General features: G+C 33.3%; 1 long non-coding RNA gene across 1 annotated transcript; it reads right to left on the minus strand.

Moving 5' to 3' along the window:
- Positions 1 to 5,959: 5,959 nt before the first annotated feature.
- Positions 5,960 to 6,555, minus strand: LOC125505890. The gene is made up of 2 exons (XR_007282524.1): positions 6,150 to 6,555; positions 5,960 to 6,045 (listed from the first exon to the last, which is right to left on the minus strand). It is a non-coding gene; the product is annotated as an uncharacterized LOC125505890 (long non-coding RNA).
- Between the last annotated feature and the right edge of the window lie 14 nt (positions 6,556 to 6,569).

Below are 6,569 nucleotides of genomic sequence, written 5' to 3' on the forward strand. Positions count from 1 at the left end.
CGATAGTTTATTTAAACATCGCGCTGTGTTCTATAAATGAAAAACGCTTCAAATTTGGTTTATCCTGATTCAATTTTCAAGATTTTTTTTTTATTTTGTGGTTATTTATGCAGGCTTAACGCTTTTAAACGCCCCAAAAACACGCGGCTTGCCAACATGCCAAGAAACTACACGCAAAATACAACAATTCGTACCATTGAATGCAGCAAAAAAAAACAGCCTGAGACTCGGTTTCTATCCAGCATCAGCTAGATGATTTGCAATTTTCTGCAAAGTTGGCGTTTCCGTTAGTGTGGAAATTCAACAGTTGAAACAGCGCTTGCATTTTTTTATTTAATCACTTTAGTTTTATTATCAGTTTTTTTGTTCGTTAAGTAGTTACTTCTGACCCATGTTTTGTTATTTATTTTAGAATATTTTATTTTAAGTTTACCAATGTTAAGAATTATGTTTTTAATAAAGGAAATAATTATATATCATCACTACTTCTACTATCATCATCAATCTGCATTTTTAATGAAAAATTTAAAAAGGAACATGTTCGTTTTAGAACCGCATTTTGAAACCTATTACCAAGGTAAAATTGGAACGTTGTAACCCGTTACAGAAAAATAACCGTTTATCACACCTCTAAGTTTCAAGATAAACTTGTGTTTTTTAATTTGTTTGGAACACTATATAAATTTTCGTACCGTTAAATAGTCAGCCATTAGAAGTCAGATTGCGTATATTTGCGTCAGAACAGCCTGAGACCCGGTTTCTATCTAGCGTCAGCTAGATGATTTGCAATTTCCTGCAAAGTTGGCGTTTTCGTTAGTGTGCAAATTCGACAGTTGAAACAGCGCTTGCATTTTTTGCAGTTGAACTACATAGTAAAGAATGTGCAGCTCATATTATTTCGCTATCATACGCCACAACGTCTGAAGGTTCGGCTTTCTGAGCCGTTTCAACTGACAATTTGCTCGCTGATGAGAACATCGACTTTCTGTTGCAGAAACTTACAAGACTTCAAGAGTATTTTTCCTTAAACCTGCTCTTCATTAGGAAACTTAACCAATTAACCGAAATACAAAAGTAACCGACGATGGAAAAACGCACATTTACGTAGCTGCCACACTAAGATCATTTTCGTATCCCGAGTTGAAAGCGGCATCTTCAAATTTCTAATTATTTGTCGCCCAGCAGTGACAAGCAATTCCAACAGCGATCCGTCGAAAGTTCCAAAAACCCGTTTTTGTTTGCCCGACGAATAAAGTTGGATTTCATATATAGCCAATGTCCGAGACGTAAATTGAATTCTGAACGAGGACGTTTTGCATTTTATATACGCAGACGGATGATCGTTTTCGAGTGTTTTCTACTTGAAGAGTTTCGCCAGTCTGTTAGAGAATAATAGAACATTAGAATTAGAAACTTTTAATTGTTTTTTTATTTATTGTAATTGATGCTTTAAAAATTGAACTTTCTTGTTGCAGCGAAGGATTTATCTTATCTATAAAGTTCAATGTCTTGAGTTGAGTTATAATTAACCATAATGATTAACGCCGATTGTATCGGACCCAAATCACTATTGGTGTGTAGTAAAAATTATAACTTTCTTCGAAACGAAAGAACCAAGAACGGTGCAGTTTGTAAACGTTCTGAAAGAATTGCTTTCAATATATCGATAATTATAACAAGCACAATCATTGTTTCGAGAAATTCCAAAAAATATTAGTTAATAGACTTTGCATCTAAAGTTTTACTAAAATCCGGGCACTAAATATGGTCCAGGTTTTCCAGATTTTTAATGGCTTTTGCAATACAAGCGATGCAACTGATAAATTGATAAGTGTCTTGGTACAAAAATTTCCAGAATTTTTTGCTTGGCGTGTGGAATTAACTCATTCTGTTTCAATTACACATTAACCATTTCTCGATATTTTAGTGTTCTTGGTAAAATCGTGTAGCATTCTTGGTTTCAACAATTTTTTTTTCAGGTTTCTTCCTTTTTAACAATTTCAGGCATTAACTGCAATTGCAAATCAAAATCACTGTCTGTCCGTCACAGAATTTTATTCACATTTCATTCAAATTAATATTAATGCTTATTGCAATATGTTGATAATTGATGATGAAAATTGATAAAGGTCAAGAAACACTTTAAAAATTTAGCGCATAAACTATGAACACTAGATGATTTTGCGACCAACACAAAAATCTTAGAAAAAAATTAATACATGCACCAAAAACAGAAGTGATTCCAACTACCAAAGAAAAATGTTCGGTTATTTTTGGACAAAAACACTCAGAAATTTAACAATTTGCTAAAACCGATGGATGCGGAAGCTTCAGCAAAATGCAGCAAGTTTCATTAAAATCGATTAATTTACAAAAAACCTATTTTTTTAAAAAACTTCGACTTCGACGGAGTCAGACGTTTTTTCATATCAAAAATTCGATCAGACCGTCTTCTTTTGAGCCAAAAAATGTCTCAGTGCTCTTTTGATCATGTGCTTACCCTGTACATACCGGGTGATTCAAAATTGGCGTCTGTCCTCTGGAGGTGTTGTCTGGTGGTGTTTTAGCAGTACACAAAAAATAGTTTAAAAAATTAATTGCTATTAAAAACTGCAAAATTTGCAAAAAACGTTATTACAAAAACGGCAACAATCCTTTTCAAGGTAATCTGCCTACCTAAAATGACGTAAATAACTGTTGCTTCGTAATTATTTACTCTGTAACTCCGCTAACCATGGATAAATAGAGAAAGTGACAATAAGATAGACAAGGATAAACAGTAAACTCAACAGGAATCATTGAATGACGGAACCGATTTCGAAACTCATAACCTCAAATTATTAATTTGTTTACAAATTACGAAAACATACATTTGAGTCTGTAACTTGTCAAACAAGTTCCTGTGTATTCACCTTATTTTGCACGCTTCTCGTATTCGGTTAATTATCTCCTGCTCAATTTATACCGGTGATAAGTAATCCATTCGTTTAATGTGATCTTACATACGTGGCAGGAATGTAGCCGGTATTTATTTGGTGCTTGGGAAAGCGTCAGCGCTTGTGCAATGTTCTGAGTGCCCCTGAAAGGCTCTTTTGCAATTAAGTCCAATACACAGGATACAGTTGACATACTATACAGGGTGATTCAAAATTGGCGTCATTCATCTGGAGGTGTTGTCTGGCGCCATTATAGGAGTACAGAAAAAATAATAAAATAAATTAATCGTTATTAAAAACTGAGAAATTTGCAAAAAACTATATCAGAAATACGGCAGCAATGTTTTTCAAGGTAATCTGCCTAATTAACATTACGTAAATACCTGTGGCTTCGTAATTATTTAAAACTCCGGTAACCATGGATAAATAAATAAAGTGACAATAAGATAGACAAGGATAAACGGTAAATTCAATAGGAATAGTTGAATGACGGAACCCATTTCGAAACTCATAACCTCGAATTATTAATTTGTTTACAAATTACAAAAACAYACATTTGAGTCTGTATCTCCAAACAAGTGCCTGTGTAATCAGTCACCTTATTATGCACTCTTCTCGAGCAGCTTCTCGTATTCGGTTAATTAACTCCTGCTCAATTTATACCGGTGTTCAGTAATCCATCGGTTTAATGTGATCAAGTCACAGTTTGCCAAATTATTGTTATGATTGACAAGGGCTATTCACCTATAACTATCTGTTAATGATAAAAAACATCATTGCCGCTTTGACTTTTCATCAAAAAACTATAGAAGATACCTTTTTCAATATAAAAAAATTCCGTAATTTGAAGCAAGGATCGTAATTTTTCTTTTTGAATGCTTAAGTAATCAATATGCTTGTAATGAAACATGGAACACTTTCAAAATATGTAATGCTTAATGAGAAAGTTGAAATTCGATTTTCTACTGTTAACATCTTTTCAATATTCTTCTCGTATCTTCCAAATGAGCCCCTATTACCTCTTAAAAGGAATGACGCCAATTTTGATTCACCCTGTATATTGTATTATAATGTAATATATTATAGCGATTATTACAAAAGCTCTTATAATTTATGACAAGGAAAACAGTGAAAATTGTACTATAAATCGATAGAAAATTGGGAAAACACACGTAAAGCTGCAAAGTGGCAAAGCAACTGGTGAGTTTTTACGCCGTCGTAAAGAATTTCCTCCTAACGTTCGGCCCGAAGCGAACACAACTCTGAAGACCCCTAAAAGCCCTAAAAGGCCGAAAAACTCACCAGTTTAAATAGCAGAATATTAATTATAAATAAAACTGCTTGTTATTGTTAAATTTGATGAAAATTAGCAATTTGCTGTTGCCCAGTGGCATTAACCAGTCATCTAAAGTTCTGGACAAGGGCTGAGCGAATAAGGCAAAAGGGTTAACGCGAAATTCCAATCCACAACTTGTAAGTTTTGGGGCATTTTTTGGTGGCAATTGTGCCCGTGTCACATTTATTTATCCCCCAACTTGTTAGGCTTATAAATTCCCTTAACAGACACATAAATAACTTTCGCGACAGCGCTAAGCCACGTGACCGGTTTTTTGGGGCAAACATGGGGTAACAGATGCAGATGTGGGTCCCACATATATTTTATTAAACGCAGCCCAAGTCGCAACGCGAACGAACAAACTGTTTTTCGAGGGAAATTAGGGAAAATGACTGTACAATGGATTGTTGGCTCATACCATAAACGATTGCCGGCAAACCAGTCGAAAACGAGACGGATAATGAATATGGATTATGGGGAAAGTTCGAATCCTGACGGGCTATTTACATAATATAAATAGATGCCGGGCAGACTGGAAATTATAGATGATATTGACGACTGATGACTTATGGAGGTCAGGGCATAATATTGGCGTATTTTCCTTCGGCAACTTCGAGCTTAATATTTTTCTTTACTTTTTAATAAAGCCCCTGGAAATTTACCAGGAAAATAGCTGCTTTTCGAAAACATCCACATAGAGTGAGTTGAGCGGGAATGTCCGCTGCTCGTAAAAGTAAGCATTCCCCAGCTGCAAATTCAGGATAACAACATTCGAAAAAAACTTTTCTCTATCTATGGCGTTGCTAATTAGTGCGTCAAAGAGCGATATTTCGGTAAATATGAACTTTAAGACAATATTTGCCCTATGAAAATTTCGCATTTAAGGTGAGCATATTTTTAAATTATTTTTCTATAAGTATACAGGGTGATTCAAAGTTGGCGTCATTCCTTTTAAGGGGTAATAGGCACTTGGAAGGTACGAGAAAAACAATGAAAGTATTTTTTCGATAATTTCTGGAAGATATTAACAGTTGAAAATCGAATTTCAACTTTGTTATGAAGCATTCTTTTGAAAGTGTTCCATGTTTAATTGGAAGCATATTGGAATACTTAAGCATTCAAAAAGAAAAATTACGATATTTGCTTCAAATTTAGAAAAATTTTGATATCAAAAAAGTTCTCTTCCACAATTTTTTGATAAAAAGTCAAAGCGGCAATGATGTTTTTTGTCATTAACAGATACCCAGGTAGCAAAATATATTCGTACAATATTGGCTATATGCAACATACTGGATGGCTCAATATTGTTAATAATTATTTGGCCAATATTGAAATGTGAATATATATTTCTTTTTAATTAAAATCGGATAATAAAAACATGTTATGAGTTTTTAAAACTTATATTCACGTGTATAAACACGTGTATATAAGTTTTAAAAACTCATAACAAATTCTTATTATCCGATTTTAATTAAAAATAAATATATACATTCACATTTCAATATTGGCGGACACACCTCTGGATTTTGGATCGATTCTCCGACTAACATTTTCACTTCAAATTTAAATGAATATTAAGATATTGTATGACTGCAAAAGAGATTTTAATTAATATTCAACCCTAACAATGACAATATTATTTTCAATTATTTTTTGTGGGGAATCAGAATATTAAATAATGCACATATTAATTGAACAATCCCCACATATATTAATTAAATAACAAACATTTTTTATCACACGCACATCTTATTTTTGTCCTGATATCGGTTCCTAGAAATAAAATAAACTCAGTTAGATTTTACTAAAATTGCAAAATAAATAATGGCTATTTGTCTACTTGTATGAAACCATTATTAAACGAAAAAAAAACTCACCGGCCTGGACTTTCTTCCACCCTCTCTATCTCCAGCACTAGCCAGGGAAAATCCGATATATTTCCTGATATTTAGGTCGGTTAACATATAAGGCATCATTAGAAGCTTCATCACTCTGAAGTTCTAACCCAAAGCTTTCAGAATTCGTGTTTTCACAAATGCGAAAATTGGGTTTATGCTTTTTAGCAATAGCTGGAGTTAAAGTATTAACTTCTTTCTCAAGTTGCCTTTTTATGTACATCCATTTTTTCGATCTTGATGACCTGAAATTGATATTACATTGTACTACAATATTCAGACTTTGTATATGTTCTATAAGTACATGTATTTTTACAGAAAAAGAACAAAATTCTCTAAAAAATGGAGATTAAACTTAATTTTCTATGTAAGTTGTTAGATTACATTCGTTATTGTAGCATA

This window comes from Dendroctonus ponderosae, unplaced genomic scaffold (assembly GCF_020466585.1).
Source record: "Dendroctonus ponderosae isolate FM_Combo_2020 unplaced genomic scaffold, Dpon_F_20191213v2 Dpon_F_20191213_1, whole genome shotgun sequence".
Lineage (NCBI taxonomy): Eukaryota > Metazoa > Arthropoda > Insecta > Coleoptera > Curculionidae > Dendroctonus > Dendroctonus ponderosae.